This window comes from Musa acuminata, chromosome BXJ3-9 (genome assembly GCF_036884655.1).
Source record: "Musa acuminata AAA Group cultivar baxijiao chromosome BXJ3-9, Cavendish_Baxijiao_AAA, whole genome shotgun sequence".
Taxonomy (NCBI): domain Eukaryota; kingdom Viridiplantae; phylum Streptophyta; class Magnoliopsida; order Zingiberales; family Musaceae; genus Musa; species Musa acuminata.
In genome coordinates, this window is record NC_088357.1 from 19,546,618 (window position 1) to 19,571,219 (window position 24,602).

The following is a 24,602-nucleotide window of genomic DNA, read 5'->3' on the forward strand; positions in this document are numbered from 1 at the left end:
AATTTTTGCGAAAGTAATGGGTACAATCACAACTTCTCAACTCCAAGAAATCCTCAACAAAATGGAGTAGTTGAAAGGAAAAATAGAAACCTACAAGAAATGGCAAGAACTATGTTGAATGAACATAGTTTACCTAAGTACTTTTGGGCCGAAGCCGTAAATACGGCTTGCTACATCATGAATAGAGTTCTAATAAGACCATCCTTATCCAAAACTCCCTATGAATTATGGAATAACAAAAAACCAAACATCTTTTATTTTAAAGTTTTTGGTTGTAAATGCTTTATTTTAAATGAAAGGGATGCTTTAGGAAAATTTGATGCTAAATCCGATGAAGGCATCTTTCTTGGTTACTCTTCCGTTTCTAAAGCTTTTCGGGTTTTTAATAAAAGAACTTTAGTAATTGAAGAGTCTATTCATGTAGTTTTTAATGAAATTTCCGATTTAAAGAAAAATAATTTTGACGATGATCTTGGTTTTGATAATTTGAATTTAAATGAACCCTCCTCAAAATAGCCATTTGAATGCATCTTCTTCCGAAATTTCTTTACCAAAAGAATGGAAGTATGTAGATGCTCATCCAAAAGAGCAAATTATAGGAGATACATCAAAAGGGGTTCAAACTCGTTCTTCTTTCAAAAATTTCTGTGCTAACGCCGCTTTCCTTTCTCAAATTGAACCTAAATGCATTGACGAAGCCTTAAAAGATGATTTTTGGATCATTGCAATGCAAGAAGAATTGAACCAATTTGAGAGGAATGAGGTATGGAAGCTTGTTCCTAGACCAAGTGACCACTTAGTCATAGGTACTAAGTGGGTCTTTAGAAACAAGCAAGACGAAAATGGTATCGTGGTTAGAAACAAGGCTAGATTAGTGGCCAAAGGTTTCAACCAAGAAGAAGGTATCGATTACAAAGAAACCTTCGCTCCCGTGGTTCGATTAGAAGCCATAATGATGCTCCTTGCCTATGCTAGTAGTAATAATTTTAAACTATTTCAAATGGATGTTAAAAGTGCCTTCTTAAATGGTTTTATTTTCGAAGAAGTATATGTCGAACAACCTCCCGGATTTGAAAATACTCTTTTTCCTAATCATGTATTCAAATTGACTAAGGCTCTCTATGGCTTGAAACAAGCTCCTAGAGCTTGGTATGAAAGGCTTAGTTCCTTTCTTATTTTAAATAATTTTACCAAAGGTAAGGTTGATACTACATTGTTTATTAAACATTTTGAAAATAATTTTCTTATTGTGCAAATTTATGTTGACGATATTATTTTTGGCTCTTCGGATGAATCACTATATGAATCATTTGCCAAATCTATGAGTCATGAATTCGAAATGAGTTTAATGGGGGAATTAACTTTCTTTTTAGGATTACAAATCAAACAACTTAAGGATGGTATATTTATTAACCAATCTAAATACACATTAGAATTGTTAAAACGATTTAACATGGATAATTCAAAAGCAATAAACACCCCTATGAGTATTGCGACTAAGTTAGATATGGATGAAAATAGTGAAAATTTCGATCAAAAAACATATAGGGGAATGATAGGTAGTCTACTCTACCTTACCGCGACTAGACCGGATATTATGTTTAGTGTAGGACTTTGTGCTAGGTTTCAATCAAATCCTAAATTATCTCATCTCAAAAGTGTTAAAAGAATATTTAGGTATCATAAAGGAACTCAAAATTTAGGATTATGGTATCCAAAATCTGAAAAATTTGATTTAATAGCCTATGCGGATGCCGATTTTGGCGGATGCAGAATAGATAGAAAAAGTACATCCGGAACATGCCAATTTTTAGGACATGCACTTGTTTCTTGGACTTCCAAGAAACAAAATTCAGTTGCACTATCTACGGCAGAAGCCGAATACATAGCTGCAAGTGCATGTTGTGCACAAGTCATTTGGATGAAAAATACATTAGAAGACTATGGAATTCACTTTAAAAATATTCCCATAAAATGTGATAATACTAGTGCCATATGTCTTACTAAAAATCCAATTCAGCATTCTAGAACTAAGCACATCGACGTTAGGCATCATTTCATACGCGATCATGTCCTTAACAATAATGTTGTTCTAGAATTCATTGACACAAAGCATCAATTAGCAGATATATTCACAAAAGCCTTGAATGAAGACCAATTTGAATTCATTAGAAGGGAATTAGGTATGTTAAATTGTCCCTAAACAATAAACTTGTTTGATTGGATTTTCCGTAAAGTTTTTCATCTTCTTTCCGTCTCTCATTCTCCTTCAAATTCCATATGACATGTTGTGAAATCTCGAAATCGACTTTGATAACTTGATTATGAATTTCAAGTTAGCGATTTGATTTAAATAAGTTTTATCTAAATCATAATCTTGATCTTGCAAAATTGGAATCACAAATAATATCTTTTGGCATTCATGAATTGATACTTACAAATATGAAAGTATTGGCATTCATGACTTGAATTTGATTGAAACATTGTATGCTTAAATTAATCATTCTCCTATGTTTCAAAAATTCTTTAAATGCCTTATGTGATGTTTAAAAAGTAATGTTGAGATTTTCATTAATTTGATGATTTGAATGAGTTTGTATTCGAATTATGATCTTGACTTCGTGAAATTACTACTTGAATTTTTTTATCCCAATCTCTCTCTTATATACATCTACAATTTTTGTTATTCATAGAAAGAAGAGATTAGATAATATGAATGCATGCTGAATTTTCCTCTAAAATGAACTCTGCGTAAATATTTTTGCATACTTAATTTTCAATGATAAAATCGTTGTATGACAAAATATGTGCTTCAAGTCTCATTTTCCTTTTTGTTGATGACAAAGGGGGAGAAAAGTGATGACTTATATCATTCTTAATAGCATGACAAAATATGAATTGCAAAATCCTTGAGAAAAGTGATCGATCGATGATTATCTTATATGCCTTGCAAAATCCTTGAAAATATCGTAAGATTGATTGATCATATTGAATGCATGACTAAAATGTATAATCATGCAATTCAAGTTGAAAATCTTTATCTCTTGTCATAGTAAAATTTGTCTCTTATCTTTCGACTTGAAAAAGATTTTCATCAAAGTTTCGCATTTACATTATGCTTAATGAGAATAACGATAAGTTCTACGGTTAGAGCTTATCGGTTTATACTTGAATTCAATGATGAAATTCAAGTGTTTTATCTTCTCATAATATGGCATATAGATAGGGGGAGTTACGTTTAACTCCGTCATCAATTGATTGTCATCATCAAAAAGGGGGAGATTGTTGAATCTCGGATTTTGATGATAAAATCAATTGATGGGTTATTTGATCTAATCCATATTATTGAGTTAAGTGTGCAGGATTAACTACGATAACCAGAAAACACAAAGCGAGAATACCGGAGTCAAGTTCGATGGACGTTTAAGAGTCCGAAGAATCGTCGGAGATGCTGCCAAAACCAACCGAGAAGAAATTGGGAACCTGTCGGAATTTTCAGAAGTTCGCCGAAGAGATCGTCGGAGGTTCACGGAGATCACCGAGAAGGCTCGGCTACTCATTAAAGTCATCACAAGTTCGGGAGCTTGCTAGAAGCCCGTCGGCAGAAAGTTCGTCGGAAAGCTCGCCAGAACAAGACTCGACGTTCGCGGTTGAAAATTTGCTTAGGACGTGTTTTGGTTATGTAGTCCACTTGTAATTAGGATTAGGATTAAGAGATAATCCTATATCCTGGTTAGGGGCCAACTGGGCCCAAAGTCAGAGTTGGTTTAGGCTAAAAATTAAGCTAAACCAGCGAACTAGAGAGCCAAGATTGAAGCCCAACTAGTGGCTGAAAACACTGTAGTCGGGCTGAAAACACTGTAGGCGGTGGCACCGCCCAGCACCCGAGTGCTGGGCGGTGACACCTCCTTGGCTGGGCGGTTGCACCGCCCAGCACCCGAGCGCTGGGCGGTGGCACCGCCTGGCTGGGCGGTGGAACCGCCAGTACCGGGAACCCTAAGAGAATTCAAATTTTGGAGCCCAAAATTTGAATCCTCTTGAGGCCTATAAATACCCCTCAAATCTCAGCTGAGGTTACAACTTTTGAGAAGCATTTTGATTGAGAGAAAAGTCTTAGAAAGTCTTAGCAAGTCTTGTTTTTAATTTGCTAGAGAGTTCTCCTCCTTCTTTCTTATTGAAAATTTGTAAGAGGTTGAGCTGCTTGTAAAAGGTTGTAAGAGGGGTGTTTACCCTTCCATTTCAAGAGACTTGCTAGTGGAAGGTGGGAGCCTCATCGAAGAGGGGCCTCACAAGTGGAGTAGGTCATTTGACCGAACCACCCTAAAAATCGGCGTAATCTCTGGTTTGCATTTTATTATTGTCATTTACATTACTGCAAATCTTCTTACTGCTTTAGTTCCTTATTACCCTTGCTGCGCAACTTTAAGAATACGCTTTCAAGTTAAACTTTTCAAGTTCCGTTCTTATCGTACGAAAGATTTTGATAAAATCGAAGTTTTAATCCGCTGCACTAATTCACCCCCCCCCTCTTAGTGCCGCTCCGATCCTAACAAAATCAAGATCATGATTTCAATAAAACTCATTAAATTCAAATAATCAAAATCATCAAAATCTCAACATTACTTTCAAAAGATTCAAAATGGTATAAACAATTTTATCGGTCTCTTAATGAAAAATCGATAAGATAGAGAAAAAGGAAAATTTTCAAGAAAAATGCTTTTCTCTTTTTGTTTCAACTTATTGATTAATTTCATACATGTATGTTCTTTTTTTTATGCCAAATCAAGACATGTATCATTTTTAAAACCAAAAGAGTAACATTTCATCATGATAAAAATCGATAATCCATAAATCGCAAGAATCATCATGCATAATTTTTAAAATCTCATGCATAGAATAAGATCATCAATCATGGTATCAAAATATTATTATGCATCATTAAGTCATCAAGCATTTTTTCATAAAGTATTTTCAATTAAATATAAGATCATCAAGATACACATTAATGCTTTAAAAAAAAAACATACATAGGATCATTAAATTTAAATCTAACATTTTATTCCATTAATATAAAACATACAATTTTCATTATCATTTTCAAAATTACTAGCATGATCATATTCTTTTACATTTTCATTTTTCAACATACGATTTTCAAGAAAAATAATTATTCTAAATTAAATTAAAAATAAATTAAAAATAAGTCATGAGAGGCATTATGCAATTTCAAAATAAACTAAAGGCATTTTGATTACCTTACGTCGAAAGCCGTTAAGGCATAGTTTGCCAACTCGCCTTTGTTGGTTTTCTCCTCGTCTTTGAAGGAGCTCGATTCATCCCAGTTTGTATTCTTTTTCTTGCATTCAAAGCAAGTAGTTGCATTTTTTTGTTCTTTAACTTTTGTTTCATAAACATTTTAAATTTTATTTGTAGTTCAAGTTTACCATCACTTGAGCTTATGCTCGAGTGGTCTTCGATTGTTCTAAGTTCCAAATCTTTCCTATTCTTTGGAAGGTGGTTCTCACGTTCTTTGCATGCATTGTATGTCATTTCATATGTGATCAATGAACCAATTAGTTCTTCAATCGAAAAATGGTTCAAGTTCTTTGATTCTTGTATTACCGTTATTTTTGAATCCCAATTTTTAGAAAGCGATTGTAAAATCTTGTTAACGAGTTCAAAATTCTAAAAATATTTGCCAAGAGTTTTTAAACCATTGACGACATCCATAAAACGGGTGTACATGTTAATAATAGTTTCACTAGGCATCATTCGAAAAAGTTTAAAATCATGCATTAAAAGATTGATTTTAGAATCTTTAACTTTATTCGTGCCTTTATGTGTGATTTCGAGAATATGCCGAACATCGAAGGTCGTTTTGCACAAAGAAACATGATTAAACTCATTTTTGTCTAAGGCGCAAAGTAGAGCAATAGCTCCAACATTTAAAGAAAATGTCTTCTTCTCTAAATCATTCCAACGGTTCAATGAAAAAGAGAACATTTTAAAACCGGATTCGACAATGTTCCATAAATTTAAATCCAACGAAAGCAAGAAAACTCTTATTTGAGTTTTCCAATAAGCATAGTCCATCCCATTGAAAAAGGGAGGACGAATGAGAGAGTGACCCTCTTGAAAGCCGAAAAGAGCCATTTCTATTTGAGTGCTAAACCAAAGTAGAAAATGAGGCTCTGATACCAATTGTTAGGATCAGGGATCGGCACTAAGAGGTGGGGTGAATTAGTGCAGCAGAAAGATTACATCTCGATTTAAAAACTTCATTCGATAAAAACCGTTTCCGACGAAAACCTTTTCATAAAGATCTTAACTTGAAACCTATTTGTAAATAAGAGATTATAATGGTTGCAAGCAATGGTACTGCCTAGGCAAGTGGTGGTACTGCTAGAGCCCAGTCTCTAAGGCTTTGTCAGGTGGTTGTACCGCTAGACTAAGCAGTGGGACCGCCCAATGTCAGGGAGTACTGATGGTGGTACCGCTAGTACCCCAGAAATCAGGGATAAGACACTTTTTAGCTCTATTTTTTAAACCATTAGGGTCTATAAATATCCCACTCTTTTATGCATGAAAGAGCTTGAAAGTGTGAATAAAAGTCTTGAGATTTTAGGTTGTAAACGTGTTGAGAAAGTGCTAAGTGTCCTCGTCCTCCTTCTTTAGGTTTGTGATCATTCTAAGAAAGGTGTGAGGCTTGTAAAGGTTGTCTCCTACACCTATGAAAAGGAGAAAGAGTTGTAAGAGTGTAGTTGGCCTTTGCCCATTGAAGGAAGACCATTAGTAATTGTTGGTGGCCTCGACAAAAGAGGAATCAACAGTGGATATAGGTCACGACAACCGAACCACTATAAATTTGGTTTGCACTTTCTTTTTACGTTTCATTTCTATTACATTATGAGTTAATTGCTTAGTTCACTTACTCCAAGTCAAGCATGCTTTCATTATCATTTTCGTCAAACGAAGATTTTCTAAAACCAATATTTTTATCAAAAGCACTAATTCACCCCCCCCCCCTCTTAGTGCCGATTTTGGACCTAACAGTTGGAAATCATACATAGTGATGTATATGGTCCCATGTTAATGCATATCATAGGTGGTTACTTTTACTTCATCACTTTTACTGATGATTTCTCTAAGTATGAACATGTGTACTTGATGAAGTATAAATCCGAAGCTCTAGAGTCTGTAGCTTAATGCTGTATCAAAATGGAGGAATCGCATGCTATTAGATATAGTGCGGTCCATGATGAGTTTCGCTGACCTACTCATCTCATTCTAGGGATATGCCATAAAGTCCGTAATTTATCTTCTGAACAATGTTTCAACTAAGTTGGTAGTATCTACACCATATGAGATATGGAAAGAGAAGAAGCTCGATCTTAAAGTTGTTAAGATTTGGGGCTGCCCTGCCAACGTTAAGAGATATAACCCCGACAAGTTGGAATTTAGGACAGAGTGGTGCAAGTTCATGGGATACTTCAAGAAAACTTATGGGTATTATTTCTATCATCCCGAGGACAAAAAGTTCTTTGTAGCCAAGAGAGCAATGTTTCTTGAAAAGAAACATATTTTTGGTGGAGATAGTGGGAGTATAATAGAGTTGAGTGAGGTTGAAGAACCTAGCTCAAACACCACTCTACAGCCAGAGCCTATTTAGTTACCTAGCACACAAGTTCCAAATTTACGTAGGTCTGATAGAGTACTGCATCCTCCTAAGAGATATGTGGGACATATCAGAGGAGGGGATGTTGAGGATATTGATCCTTAAACCTATTAGGGGGCTATTATAAGTATGGACTCTAGGAAGTGGTAAGAAATCATGAATTCTGAGATGGATTTCATGTACTCTAACAAGGTTTGGAACCTAGTTGATGCAGCCAAGGGTATTGTATCCATTGGTTGCAAATGGATCTTCAAGAAGAATATCAGAATAGATGGAAAGGTAGAGAACTATTAAACCATTTCGGCACTAGAGGGGGATGAATTAGTACTTTTATAAAAATTACTTCGATTCAAAAATCTCATTCAATAAAATCATATAAGAAAGACATTTAACTTAAAAACATTCGTAAGCATATTGAATAAATAATCAATTTATAATAAGAATGAAAAACATGAAGTAATGCAAACTGATATATAGTGGTTCGGTCGTCGTGACCTACGTCCACTCTCGATTCCTCTTCACTCGAGGTCACCGGCTTTCACTACCGATCTTTTTTAATGGGTGAAGATCAACTATCTTTACAACTCTTTTTCCTTTTTATAAGCTCAGGAGAGAACCTTTACACATCTCTCTTTTAAACTTATACCTCACTTCTCCCTTTTAAACTAAGAGAGATTTACAATTTTTTTCACAAGGATTCTTTCCCTCTTTCTTAACTCTATTTCTTGCTTGTCCAAGCAAGAATAGTTGGGCTTCAAAAATAGAGCAAAAAAAGGTCTTATCTCGAGTTTCCTGGGTCCTGACGATACCACTATCATTATTAGGTGGTACCACTATCATTATTGGGTGGTACCACCATCTAGACTGACAACTAGCGATGTCACTGTCTATTAGTCTGACACTGAGCAGTACCATTGTGCAATCTGACACTAGCACTGGGTGGTATCACCACCTGACATAGTTTGAGAGATTGTATTTAGGCGGTACCACCGCTAGTCTAAGCGGTACCATTGCTTAGACATCTTGGGATGCTGAACCTTAAGTGGTGCCACCACCTGAGCCAACTAAGGGTCACTGAATGGGCCTTATACTTAGCCCAAAACAACTATAACTTAAGACCCAATGGGCCCCTAATTGAGTTGGCATAGTTACACCCCAAAACTGACTCAATTAGACTCTAAACTTCAACCAAGACTTAATTACAATCATGAAGCCTACGTTGTCCGACATGTCATTGGTATATCCAGCACTTTGTTCGCTCCTTTGACATATCATCCTTATTTAACATATTGCCCAATCGGCATGTGAACTTCCTGCAATACCCGATTATCTTGGCGTAATGCCTGATTCTTTTGGCCCAATGCTCGAACTCATGGCACGAAGTCTATCCTTCGGCACATTATTCAATCATCCGACATGATGCTCTCCGACCCAACATTAGATTATGCTTCTATAATTCAAGCCCACATCAAAGTTTTTCCTATGTCACTTATCTTAAATGCATATTAGTTCATAACTTCATCAATTAATTTCATCATCAAAATATGAGATTTAACAAGACATATAAAGCAAGGCTAGTGGCTAAGAGGTATCATCAAAAGCAAGTTGTTGACTATAACGAAACTTTCTCACCCATAGCCATATTAAAATCCCTTCGAATTCTATTGGCTATTGTAGCACACTATGATTATGAGATCTGGTAGATGTATATAAAAACTATGTTCCTCAACGACAACCTTGAGAAGGAGGTGTATATGATACAACCTAAGGGATTCATGTCCAAAGAAAATCCATATAAGGTGTATCGGTTGCTTAGTGTTGAATCTCGTATTTTGATGATGAAACCACTTGATATGTGTTTATAATTTAAACTGCATTTTGAGTGATGCAGGTCTACTCGATCAGGTTTAGACAGTTAACGCAGGAGGAATTGACGTTGCACCGGAGGAGATCACATCAAGATATTGGACGGCAGAAGGCTTCGGACGTCGGGCATCGGGCCAAGGAGAGCGAAATTGTGCCAAGGATATCGGGGTTGCGGAGGTCAACTGCCGATTGGGCAATAAGCCGCAAGAGAGGACGATGCACCGAAGAATCGGACGAAGCGCCAACCAACGACGTGCCGAGCAACAGAATGTCAATTCGCGTTGTAATAATTGTCTAGATCGGAGTAGAGTTTTAGCTTGTGTGTGCAGGATTAACTACGATAACGACAAAGACATAAAGCAAAACAAAGTGTCAGAGTCAAGCACGAAGGATTCATTGCGAGTTCAAAAGTTCGACGGAAGTCCGAAGGTTCGTCGGGAATGCTGCCGAAACTAGCCGAGAATGAGTAGGGAGCTTGCCGAAGGGTTTTTCGGAAGCTTGCCGGAAGGTTCATTGGAAGTTCGTGGAGCTCGTCGAGAAAGATCAGAGCTTGCCGAAGAAGCTCGTTGGAACTCGTCGAGATCAAATCGTGAAGTCTAGGAGCTTGCCGGGAGTCCGCAGAATGGTTTCCGAGAGTTTATCGAAAAACCGTCGGAAGTTCACCGGAAGAAGTCTTGACTTACGAACTTTGTAATAGCTTAGAAAATATCTTTAAATTCGTAGTTAGCACATTACTTAGGGTTAGGATTAGGTGTTAATCCTATAAACCAAGTAGGGGCCAATTGGGCTCTAGTTCGGACTAGTTTGGGCCAATTTTGGAGCCCAACTAGTGAGCTGAAATAGTGTAGGCAGTGGCACCGCCAGATTTGGCGATGGCACCACCTAGCACCCGAGAGCCAGGCGGTGGCACCACCCAGCACCTGAGAGCTGGGTGGTGGCACCGCTTGGTTGGGCGGTGGCACCGCCAGCATCGGGAACCAAAGAGAATTCAAATTTTGGGGCCCAAATTTGAATCCTCTTGAGGCCTATAAATACCCCTCAAATCTCAGCTGAGATTACAACCTTTTAAAAAGCAATAGTTTGAGTTAAGAGTCTTAGAATAGTCTTTGCAAGCCTTGCTTTTTATATTGCTTAAGTGTTCACCTCCTCCCATCTTGTTGAAAAGAATTGTAAGAGTGTGAACCACTTGTAAAGGTTGTAAGAGGGGTATTAGTCCTTCCCCTACAAGAAATTTGCTAGTGGAAGTTGGAAGCCTCTTCGAAGAAGGCATCGCAAGTAGATGTAGGTTATTGTGACCGAACCACTTTAAAAACTGCTGCGTTATCTGGTTTGCATCCTACTCTTGCCATTTACATACTGCAAACTTCTCTACTTAGTTACTACGCTTCCATACGTTTCTAAGTTATCAAGTTTCTAAAATCGATTTCCATTGATATTGTTTTTCATCGTACGAAAGATTTATCAAAACTGAAGTTTTAATCCGCTGCACTAATTCACCCCCCCCCCCCCCCCTCTTAGTGCCGCTCCGATCCTAATACTTAGGTCCATCTATGGACTGAAACAAGCTTTTTAAAGTTGGAACATAAGATTTGATGAAGCAATTAGATCTTATAACTTCGTTAAGAATGAAGATGAGCTTTATGTGTATAGGAAGGTAAGTAGGAGCGCTATCACCTTCTTGGTATTATAAGTGGATGACATCCTGTTAGAACCCTTGCAGATTCTAAACTTAGGATTGATCTCTTTAGGGGATCGGCCTCCTTAGAACTCTATAGGGGTTCCTCCCTCCAAGTTGCTGCTCAAAGGCTGCAGAAAAGATTCATCTATTGCTTCTGAAAAGAAGAGGAATACATGGCTTTTTATAGGGCTTCTAAACCCTAACTCCTAATAGGATTCCTACTCAAGGCTCCTACTTCTAACCAACTCATAATAGGACTCCTACTTAAGACTCCTATTCCCTTATAACTCCTAATTCTTCTATAAGAAATAACCTCCTAACCCTAGCCGGCCTCTTCACCTCTTTAATAAGAGTCGGCTTAGGTAGATTTTACATGAATGTCCCTCTCAATTAGGACTCTCCTAGCTAGAGTCCTAACAGACCCGCCCTCTTCAAATCAACCTTGTCCTCAAGGCTGAGATTCCATGAACTCAGGGAACCGGGTCTTCAGCTCCTTATATGGTTCCCATGTGGCGTCTTCAAGTGGTAGATTATTCCAATTCACTAGTACTTCAGTAGAGGGATGTCGGCGACGCATCACGATCCTGCGATCGAGAATGGCTTGTGGTTAGGCTTGAATAACTCCATCCTCAGTTGTGTTGGGCAGTTGGATCTGGGGTGACTCGTGTTCTCCCAACTTGGGCTTTAGGCATGATACGTGGAAGACAGGGTGACTTTTGGCATCCTCAGGTAATTTAAGTCTGTACGCCATGGCTCCAATACGCTCTGTGATCTGATAGGGCCCATAAAAACGTGGGGATAGCTTCATGGAGGCTCGAGTGTTGATAGAGAGTTGCTTGTATGGTTGTAGGAGAAGATAAACCCAATCTCTCACTGAAAATTCTCTTTCACTTCGTCGTGTGTAGGCTTGCTGCTTCATTCTGGCTTGAGCGGTAGAGAGATTATCTTTTAACAGTTGTAAGAGTTTGTCCCTATCAATCAATTCTTGGTCAACCTTATCTACCTTGGCCGAGCCAATTACATACTTTGGAATCACAGGGGCTGGTCGACCATACAATGCTTCATAAGGGGAACATTTTGTAGATGAATGATATGTAGTATTATACCACCATTCGGCCCAGGGAAGCCATTTCGCCCACTCTTTTGGTCGGTCGCTAGTGAAACACTGGAGGTACGTCTCTAAGCACCTATTTACCACCTCTGTTTGGCCGTCAGTTTGTGGATGATACGCTGTGCTCATCTTAAGTTTGGTGCCTTGGAACTGAAATAACTCGGTCCAAAATTTACTAGTGAAGATCCTATCATGATCACTTACGATGGACCTTGGCATCCTATGCAATTTAACAATATTTTCTATGAAAATCTGGGCAATACTAGCAGTAGTGTAGGGATTTCTCACAGCACAAAAATGAGCATATTTCGTAAGTTGATCAACCACCACGAGAATTGTGCTTTTACCTTTGAAAGATGGCAGCCCTTCAATGAAGTCCATGGAGATGTCAGTCCACATTGAGTCTGGTATGGGTAGTGGTTGTAGCTTCCCTGGATTTGCCACAGTTTCACCCTTGTGCTATTGACATACATCACATTGTGCCACATATTCAGCAATAATTTTTTTCATCCATCTCTAATAAAAATTTTGCTTCACTCTTTTGTAGGTTCTTAGGAATCCAGAGTGCCCTACTGAAGGTATGGAGTGCATTTCATGCAAGATGATTGTGATGTAAGGGGAGTCAAGTATAAGCACAATGCGACCTTTGTAGCGTAGATCTCTCGAATCCCATGTGTAGTGGGCTATTGCACTTGGATCCTCCTCCAATTTTTTTATGATATTGCTGATCTCTGGATCCTTTTTCCATTCTTCCCTAATGTCCTCGAGGAGACCTGTGGTAGGAAGGGAGATGGCTGAAACCTTAGCTTGTTCAGGTAGCCGTGAGAGTGCATCTACAACAACGTTTTCTTTTCCCTTTATATAAATAATATCATAATCAAATCCAAGAAGTTTGGTTACCCATTTTTGCTGCTCAAGGGATGATATCTTTTGCTCCAAAAAGTACTTGAGGCTTTTATGGTCAGTTTTAATTTGAAATCGCTGGCCGATCAGGTAGGGTCTCCACCTCGTTACTGCGTGTACAATGGCGAGCATCTCCTTATCATATACTGAGATGTTTTGATGGAAGGGAGATAATGCCTTGCTAGTGTATGCAAGTGGTCAACCATTTTACATGAGAACGGCTCCAATTCCGACTCCAGATGCGTCGGCCTCAATGATGAAGGGTCTATTGAAATCTGGTAGCGCAAGCACTGGCATCGTTGTCATGGCTGCTTTAAGTTTGTCGAAGGCAGCAGAGGCTTTGTCCGACCATTGGAAAGCATCTTTTTTCAGTAAAGAAGTTAGTGGTGCACTGATCTTCCCATAGTCCTTAACAAATTTTCGGTAGTAGCCCGTTAGTCCAAGGAACCCCCGCAGTAATTTCACGTTTGTAGGTTTCGGTCAGCCTTGCATTGCCTCAATTTTTGTTGGGTCTACCGCCACTCTTTCTTCTGATATTATATGCCCAAGGTACTCTACTTTTTGCTGGAGAAAGCTGTACTTTGGTTGCTTAACAAAAAGAGTATTCTCCCGAAGGATCGTCAAAACAATCTGTAAATGCTGAAAGTGAGTCTCAAAAGAAGGGCTGTAAACGAGAATATCATCGAAAAATACCAGCACAAATTTACGAAGAAAGCTCTGAAAAATATCGTTCATGAGACTTTGAAAGGTTGAAGGAGCATTAGTGAGTCCAAAAGGCATTACCAAGAATTCATAATGGCCATCATGTGTGCGAAATGTAGTTTTTGGAATGTCATCGTCACATACCCGAATTTGGTGGTAACCGGATCGGAGGTCTAACTTCGTGAAGACTCAAGCTCCTTTCAATTCATCAAAAAGTTCATCCACCACTAGTATTGGGTACTTGTCCTTGACAGTGATGCCATTTAAAGCTCGGTAGTCGATGCATATCCGCCAAGTTCCGTCCTTCTTGCGTACAAGTAGCACCGGTAAGGAATAGGGGCTGCAACTTGGCTGAATCACCCATGTTTCAAGCATCTCCTTTACGATCTTTTCAATTTCATCTTTCTGGAGGTGAGGATATCGGTACGGTCGAGTGTTCGTTGGTGGCTTGCCCGGAAGGATTGGAATTCGATGGTCATGTTGCCGAGAAGGAGGAAGACCACGCGGTTCAGCAAATATGTCGGCAAATTCAGTAAGCAATTGGGCAAGATTTTGATCTTCAATTTCTATTTTCTTCTCTTCTAGTTGTGGCTGGAGATGTATCAAAAAGCCACCATTTACCTTGTGTAAAACTTTCTCCATTCGTTGGGTCGAAACAGGGGTAACGTTGCTTCTGCACTTCCCGCGTAGGATGATCTGTTTGCCCTTACAATAGAATTTCATAATTAATTTAGAAAAGTTCCAAGAGACATCACCTAGTGTAGTCAGCCATTCTATACCAAGCACTGCCTCATAGTCATCGATTGGTAGGAGGAAGAAATCGATGATAATTTCTTGGTCTTGCAGTAATAGTTTCACATGCGGGCATCTTTGGTCGCACTTTAGGATTCTGTTGTCGGCAACCTTTATGTCGAACTTGCTGCAACCTTCAATATGCAGTGCCATCCGAGTAGCAACCTTACTATTCAGGAAGTTATTAGTGCTACCCGTGTCGATGAGAACAGTGATCGGCTGTTGTTTGAGAAGGCCTCCAACTTTCATCGTTTGCGGGTTTGAGTAGCCGGCTAGTGCGTGTACTATAATGTCGGTCGGCTGTGGCTCTTCTTTCATATCTTTTTCTTCATGTTCAAGGCTCTCTTCTAGATGTTCAATGACATCTTCTTCTACTGGTTCAATCATAAGAAGTCTACCTTTTTTACAGCGATGCTCGCGGCTCCACGGCTCGTCGCAATGCCAACATAACCCCTTCGCAGATCGCTCCCGAAGTTCTTCTCTTGTTAACCTTTTCGGTGCAGGGACTCGGTTGATAGTAGGGGGGACTGAGGGCTTTAGTATTGTAGGTCGTGGAGTGATCCTAGTCCTCCGGGCTTCATGGTTCAATCGCTCCTCTTGAAGTCGTGCGAAAGAGATGATTGCCATAAGTGTGTATGGTTGTCGCGCCTTAACTTCTCCCCGGATATCCGGCTTTAAGCCCTCAATAAAGGTCCCCAATAACTATTTTTCAGACCAATTATGAGTTTGATTAGATAACCTTTCAAACCTGGTTTGGTACTCCTGTATGGTGGAGGTTTGTCGGATCTTTGCTAGTTGTCCGTCAATGTTCTCGTAATAAGTTGGTCCGAAGCGGATCAGTAGTCCTTCTTTGAATTGTCACCATGAAAGGACTCCATAAGTGTGTTCAAACTAGTCAAACCATTGTATGGCATCCCCTTCAAGATGTATAGCTGCAATTTCTACCATGGATGCATCCGCAGTTTTATGGTACCGAAAATATCGCTCCGCACGCGAGATCCAACCAATTGGGTCTCCTTCTTCCCATCTAGGGAAGTCCACTCTCATGCGCGAATAGTTGGGGTCAGTCATAGAGCCTCCCCTCTCTTGGAAGTCATCTCTTCGGGCATGATGTGATTGGTTAGAGCTCTCTCCTTATGTGATTTCTTCGGGCTTGGTGGTCGGCCCAAACTAAATTCGATAAGGAGAGTCCGAATCTTATCCTCCATTCGTGCCTCAAAGGCTTCAAATTTAGCATTGATTGCCTCCTCAGATGCTATAGTATATGACTCCAAATCTAAGATGTCAAGATATCTCTTTTGTTGATGGGTTAAAGGCATGTATAGGTTTGATAGAAATCAATGAAAGTTTACTACAAAATTGTGTTGTCTTGTAAGAGCAGAATTAACGTCGAAAAAACAACGGTTTCTCGACGAAATCTCCACCAAAAATTTGAGAGATTTGAGGAGGGAATTGACAGTAATATCTTAGTTTATATGACAGAGAAAATATAGTATCAAGATCAAACAAACAGTGCTATGTGGCTGAAATTCTGTAATGTATCTTTCGTTGTAGAGATGAAAAATTTGTGACGAAAAGTTTATGCAGCAATATAGGAACAATTTTTTTTTTTGGATTTTCGGATAGGGATAACTAAATTGCAGCAGTAGTAAGGTAGAAAATCAGAACCTATTGCAATTCACGGGATGATCCGCGGTGGTGGATATGATGGCGGAATTTGGCGACGAAATTTTAAGCAATTGTGGGAATTGCTTTGGACAGTTGTGGAGGGTGTTGAATCTCGGATTTTGATGATGAAGTCAATTGTCATTTGTTATCTAATCTATATGTTGAGATAAGTGTACAGGATTAACTACGATGAAAATAAGATATGCAGCAGGAGTTGCGCCGGAGTCAAGACAATGATCACGTTGGGAGTTCGAGAGTTCGACGGAAGTTCGGATAGTCGTCGGAGGTTCTGCGGGAACAAATCCGAGAAGTCCATGAGCTTGCCAAAGAAGCTCGTCGGAACTCGCCAAGTGGATTGTCGCAAGTCCAGGAGTTTGCCGGAAGTCCGCAAGAGCATCATCGAGGGTTCATCGGATGATCGACGGAAGTTCGCCGGAAGAAGCGATTGATGCATCGGAGCAAGTTGCAGTAAATATCTTAGGAAATATCGTAGTTAGCACAATGATTAAGTTGGAAATGGGAGGTGATCCCATTAACTTAATCTTGGGGTAATTAGGCCCTTGAAAAACCCAAATTGGGCCGAATGGATCAACCCATTCGGACCCTGATTTCTGCCAAGCGGTTGAACCGCCCAAGCCAGGCGGTGGCACCGCTTGGGCTCAGTCTCCGAGCGAGACTGGGCGGTGCAACCGCCTCAGTCAGGCGGTGGCACCGCCTGAGCTCGGTCTTCGAGCTATGGAAGGAGGTGCAACCGCCCCTAACAGGAGGTGGCACCGCCCAAAGGCTCAGTCTTCGAGCTCTGCCAGGCGGTGCAACCGCCAGATCCCGGAATTCCGGGAATTGACAGTTTTGAGCTCCAAATTCAAACTGGGTTGGGGCCTATAAATACCCCACCCTTTCAGCATTGAAAGGGCACCCAGAAACCACCGAAATTCTGATTTTACTTTGTGATTTTTAGAGCTCAAAAGTGTTGTAAGAGTTGAAAGTCCTTCTTCCTCTTTTCTTCCAAGTTCTAATCTGTTAAGAGAGGAAAGGAAATTCTGTAAGGGTTGTCTCCTAAGCCCATCAAAAGGAGTGAAATTGTAAAAGGGTGGTTGGCCTTCGCCTATTGATGGAAGGCCTCTAGTTGACGTCGGTTACCTCGTCGGTGGAGGAAGCCAAAAGTGGAGTAGGTCAAGATTGACCGAACCACTCTAAATCTCGGTTTGCATTTACTTTGAGCATATTATATTTACTGCAAACCTCCTCAAAAGCTTACTGCTTTCTGCGCATATACCATCGGGTTTCAAGCATTGCACTTTCCGAATCGGCGTTTAGACGTAAATCAGTTTTATCGTACGATCATCATATTTCAGTTTGCGCGTACGTTTTGATTTCTATCATAACTGCAAATTGCCTTTATATCCTTGCTTTAACTGCATCTCACTTAATTAAGTGATTTACGAATCAGCATTTAGACATAAATCAGTTTTTTCGTACGAATATCATATTTCAGTTTGCACCTACTATCTGATTTGAACCATAAGTGCAAACTGCATTTATATCTTTGCTGCATCTCGCTTAATCAAAAGTTAAAGTGATTTACGAATCAGCTTTTTTACTGAAATCACTTTTATCGTACGAACACTTTTTTAATCATCGAAAGTTTTCCGCTGCACTAATTTGTTAAATCTCGGATTTTGATGATGTAATCAATTGGTGGGTAAATTGATCTAATCCATATTATTGAGTTAAGTGTGCAGGATTAACTACGATAACCAGAAAATATATAGCAAGAATACCGGAGTCGAGCTCGATGGACGTTTAAGAGACCGAAGAATCATCAGAGATGCTGCCGGAACCATCCGAGAAGAAATCGGGAACGTGTCGGAAGTTCGCCGAAGAAATCGTCGGAGGTTCACGGAGATCACCGAGAAGGCTCGGCTACTCATTAAAGTCATCACAAGTTCGGGAGCTTGCTAGAAGCCCGTCGGCAGAAAGTTCGTCGGAAAGCTCGCCAGAACAAGACTCGACGTTCGCGGTTGAAAATTTGCTTAGGACGTGTTTTGGTTATGTAGTCCACTTGTAATTAGGATTAGGATTAAGAGATAATCCTATATCCTGGTTAGGGGCCAACTGGGCCCAAAGTCAGAGTTGGTTTAGGCTAAAAATTAAGCTAAACCAGCGAACTAGAGAGCCAAGATTGAAGCCCAACTAGTGGCTGAAAACACTGTAGTCGGGCTGAAAACACTGTAGTCGGGCTGAAAACACTGTAGGCGGTGGCACCGCCCAGCACCCGAGTGCTGGGCGGTGACACCTCCTTGGCTGGGCGGTTGCACCGCCCAGCACCCGAGCGCTGGGCGGTGGCACCGCCTGGCTGGGCGGTGGAACCGCCAGCACCGGGAACCCTAAGAGAATTCAAATTTTGGAGCCCAAAATTTGAATCCTCTTGAGGCCTATAAATACCCCTCAAATCTCAGCTGAGGTGACAACTTTTGAGAAGCATTTTGATTGAGAGAAAAGTCTTAGAAAGTCTTAGCAAGTCTTGTTTTCAATTTGCTAGAGAGTTCTCCTCCTTTCTTATTGAAAATTTGTAAGAGGTTGAGCTGCTTGTAAAAGGTTGTAAGAGGGGTGTTTACCCTTCCATTTCAAGAGACTTGCTAGTGGAAGGTGGGAGCCTCATCGAAGAGGGGCCTCGCAAGTGGAGTAGGTCATTTGACCGAACCACTCTAAAAATCGGCGTAATCTCTGGTTTGCTTTTTATTATTGTCATTTACATTACTGCAAATCTTCTTACTGCTTTAGTTCCTTATTACTCTTGTTGCGCAACTTTAAGAATACGCCTTCAAGTTAAATTTCTCAAGTTTCGTTCTTAACGTACGAAAGATTTTGTTAAAATCGAAGTTTTAATCCGCTGCACTAATTCACCCCCCCCCTCTTAGTGCCGCTCCGATCCTAACAAGTGGTATCAGAGCAAGGTTATCTCTCATATTTGGTTTAATACCCAAGAGAGATGGCTTACTCTGGCATGCAAGAGGGCCATTCTATTGCACGACCACCTTTGTTTAATGGGTCGGATTACACATATTGGAAGACTCGCATGAGAATCTTCCTCATTTCTATGGACTTTGAGCTTTGGTCTATTGTCGAGAATGGATTTCAAAAATCTTCTCTTCCGAGGAGCGAATGGGATGAATCGGAGAAGAAGGTTTTTGCTTTAAATGCAAAGGCTATGAATGCCTTGTTTTGTGCACTAGACAAAAACGAATTTAATCGTGTTTCAATGTGTGATTCGGCTTTTGATATTTGGAGAACTCTTAAGGTCACTCATGAAGGCACTAGCCGAGTGAAAGAGTCCAAAATCAACATCATTGTGCACTCTTACGAACTTTTCCGAATGAAACCAAGTGAGTCCATCGGAGACATGTACACCCGGTTTACGGATGTTATCAATGGACTCAAAGCTCTTGGTAAAGATTTTACTAACTTTGAACTAGTAACTAAAATCTTAAGATCCCTCCCTAAAAGTTGGGATCCAAAAGTTACGGCCATTCAAGAGGCCAAAGACCTTAAAGCATTCCCTCTTGAAGAACTCATTGGGTCTCTAATGACCTACGAAATGACATGTCAAGCTCATGACGAACTCGAGAACCCCCTTCCAAAGAACAGGAAGGATATGACACTCAAATCACAAGAAGACCACTTGAAAGGAACATCAAGTGATGAGGACAGTGACAATGACATTGCACTTTTGACTCAAAAGTTTAAAAAATATTTAAGAAAGAATAGAGTTAAAAATAATACAAAAAATAAATTTGAACAAAAGAAGGATCAAGTGATTTGCTATGAATGCAAAAAACCAAGACACTATAAGAACGATTGTCCTCAAGCCAAAAAAAGAACATCAAAGAAGAATGCATTCAAGGCAACGTGGGATGATTCAAGCGCATCCGAAGAAGAGGAGTCCAACACCGAGCAAGTTGCTCATTACGCGCTAATGGCGTTAGGAGAAGAGGTATGTGATTTATTTAATGAAGACTTATCTTTTGAAGAACTATCTATCGCTTTTCATGAATTATTTGATGAATGTAGAACTGTTAGCAAAAAGTTAAGTATCTTAAAGAAAGAGCATGCTTTGCTACAAGATAAGTTTGATTGTCTTCAAACTCCTCCATGCTCTAAGTGTGAGCACTTAGAAGCAATAAAAAATGAAAATTTGCTTCTTAAGGAAACCTTAAACAAGTTTAAGGTTGGTAGCAAAGGATTAGATATGATCCTTGCACATAAGGGTCACATCGCAAATAGAAATGGAATTGGATTTGTAAAAGGATTACATCAAAATCCTACCACTTTCATAAAAGGACCTACATTACATGTTTCCTCTTATATGAAATGCAACTTTTGTTGCAAATCCGGACATATTGCCTACAAATGCCCATTTAGGAAAATTAGTTCACAAAAATTAATATGGGTTCCTAAAGGAACTATAAAGAATTCAATCATAAATAACAAAGTTAGTGTGTCAATTTTTGAGGCACCCAAAATCAAATGGGTACCTAAAAATCATCCTCTTTTGTAGACAAACCCACAAGCTAGGAGCAAGAGATGGTATCTCGATAGTGGATGCTCAAGACATATGACTGGAGATCCATCTCATTTCTCTATGCTCACTAGCAAAGAAGAAGGGTACGTTACCTTCGGAGACAACAACAAGGGCAAAATCATTAGCAAGGGAACTATTGGTAACAAATTTAATTTTTCCATTGATGATGTCTTACTAGTTGATGGATTGAAACATAATATCTTGAGTATTAGTCAACTATGCGATAAAGGTTACATCGTTAGATTTGAATCAAATATGTGCATTATTGAAAAACCAAATCATAACATGACTATGATTGCTTTAAAACAAAATAATGTCTATACCATCAATCTTGATGAACTAAGTAATGAAATGTGCTTCTCTGCCGTAAATGATGATGCTTGGCTTTGGCATAGGAGATTAGGCCATGCAAGCATGAAAACAATATCTAAGATCTCATCTCAAGAATTAGTACGAGGAATTCCAAATATAAAGTTTATTAAGGACAAAGTATGCGATGCATGTCAACTAGGCAAACAAATAAAAACAAGCTTCAAACCAAAAAATCAAATTAGCACTACTAGACCATTACAATTGATCCATTTGGACTTATTTGGACCAATTGATACAACAAGTCTAGGTAGAAGCAAATATGCTTTTGTGATTGTGGATGACTACTCTAGATACACTTGGACCTATTTCTTAGCTCACAAAAGTGATTGCTTCAAGTGTTTCTCTAAATTTTGTAAACTCACTCAAAACGAAAAAGGCTTTATGATTTCATCAATTCGGAGTGATCACGGTGGTGAATTCCAAAATCGTGACTTTCAAAATTTTTGCGAAAGTAATGGGTACAATCACAACTTCTCAACTCCAAGAAATCCTCAACAAAATGGAGTAGTTGAAAGGAAAAATAGAAACCTACAAGAAATGGCAAGAACTATGTTGAATGAACATAGTTTACCTAAGTACTTTTGGGCCGAAGCCGTAAATACGGCTTGCTACATCATGAATAGAGTTCTAATAAGACCATCCTTATCCAAAACTCCCTATGAATTATGGAATAACAAAAAACCAAACATCTCCTATTTTAAAGTTTTTGGTTGTAAATGCTTTATTTTAAATGAAAGGGATGCTTTAGGAAAATTTGATGCTAAATCCGATGAAGGCATCTTTCTTGGTTACTCTTCCGTTTCTAAAGCTTTTCGGGTTTTTAATAAAAGAACTTTAGTAATTGAAGAGTCTATTCATGTAGTTTTTAATGAAATTTCCGATTTAAAGAAAAATGATTTTGATGATGATCTTGGTTTTGATAATTTGAATTTAAATGAACCCTCTCCTCAAAACAGCCATTTGAATGCATCTTCTTCCGAAATTTCTTTACCAAAAGAATGGAAGTATGTAGATGCTCATCCAAAAGAGCAAATTATAGGAGATATATCAAAAGGGGTTCAAACTCGTTCTTCTTTCAAAAATTTCTGTGCTAATGCCGCTTTCCTTTCTCAAATTGAACCTAAATGCATTAACGAAGCCTTAAAAGATGATTTTTGGATCATTGCAATGCAAGAAGAATTGAACCAATTTGAGAGGAATGAGGTATGGAAGCTTGTTCCTAGACCAAGTGACCACTTAGTCATAGGTACTAAGTGGATCTTTAGAAACAAGCAAGACGAAAATGGTATCGTGGTTAGAAACAAGGCTAGATTAGTGGCCAAAGGTTTCAACCAAGAAGAAGGTATCGATTACGAAGAAACCTTCGCTCCCGTGGCTCGATTAGAAGCCATAAGGATGCTCCTTGCCTATGCTAGTAGTAATAATTTTAAACTATTTCAAATGGATGTTAAAAGTGCTTTCTTGAATGGCTTTATTTCCGAAGAAGTATTTGTCGAACAACCTCCTGGATTTGAAAATTCTCTTCTTCCTAATCATGTATTTAAATTGACTAAAGCTCTCTATGGCTTAAAACAAGCTCCTAGAGCTTGGTATGAAAGGCTTAGTTCCTTTCTTATTTTAAATAATTTTACCAAAGGCAAGGTTGATACTATATTATTTATTAAATATTTTGAAAATAATTTTCTTATTGTGCAAATTTATGTTGACGATATTGTGTTTGGCTCTTCGGATGAATCACTATGTGAATCATTTGCCAAATGTATGAGTCTTGAATTTGAAATGAGTTTAATGGGTGAATTAACTTTCTTTTTGGGATTACAAATCAAACAACTTAGTGATGGTATATTTCTTAACCAATCCAAATATACATTAGAATTGTTAAAACGATTTAAAATGGATAGTTCAAAAGCAATAAACACCCCTATGAGTACTGCGACTAAGTTAGATATGGATGAAAATGGTGAAAGTTTCGATCAAAAAACATATAGGGGAATGATAGGTAGTCTACTTTACCTCACTGCGACTAGACCGGATATTATGTTTAGTGTAGGACTTTGCGCTAGGTTTCAATCTAATCCTAAATTATGTCATCTTAAGAGTGTTAAAAGAATATTTAGATATCTTAAAGGAACTCCAAATTTAGGATTATGGTATCCAAAATCTGAAAATTTTGATTTAATAGCCTATGCGGATGCCGATTTTGGCGGATGCAGAATAGATAGAAAAAGTACATCCGGAACATGCCAATTTTTAGGACATGCACTTGTTTCTTGGACTTCCAAGAAACAAAATTCAGTTGCACTATCTACGGCAGAAGCCGAATACATAGCTGCAAGTGCATGTTGTGCACAAGTCATTTGGATAAAAAATACATTAGAAGACTATGGAATTCACTTTAAAAATATTCCCATAAAATGTGATAATACTAGTGCCATATGTCTTACTAAAAATCCAATTCAGCATTCTAGAACTAAGCACATCGACGTTAGGCATCATTTCATACGCAATCATGTTCTTAACAATGATGTTGTTCTAGAATTCATTGACACAAAGCATCAATTAGCAGATATATTCACAAAAGCCTTGAATGAAGACCAATTTGAATTCATTAGAAGGGAATTAGGTATGTTAAATTGTCCCTAAACAATAAACTTGTTTGATTGGATTTTCCGTAAAGTTTTTCATCTTCTTTCCATCTCTCACTCTCCTTCAAATTCCATATGACATGTTGTGAAATCTCGAAATCGACTTTGATGACTTGATTATGAATTTCAAGTTAGCGATTTGATTTAAATAAGTTTTATCTAAATCATAATCTTGATCTTGCAAAATTGGAATCACAAATAATATCTTTTGGCATTCATGAATTGATACTTACAAATATAAAAGTATTGGCATTCATGACTTGAATTTGATTGAAACATTGTATGCTTAAATTAATCATTCTCCTATGTTTCAAAAATTCTTTAAATGCCTTATGTGATGATTAAAAAGTAATGTTGAGATTTTCATTAATTTGACGATTTGAATGAGTTTGTATTCGAATTATGATCTTGACTTCGTGAAATTACTACTTGAATTTTTATCCCAATCTCTCTCTTATACATCTACAATTTTTGTTATTCATAGAAAGAAGAGATTAGATAATATGAATGCATGCTGAATTTTCCTCTAAAATGAACTCTGCGTAAATATTTTTGCATACTTAATTTTCAATGATAAAATCGTTGTATGACAAAATATGTGCTTCAAG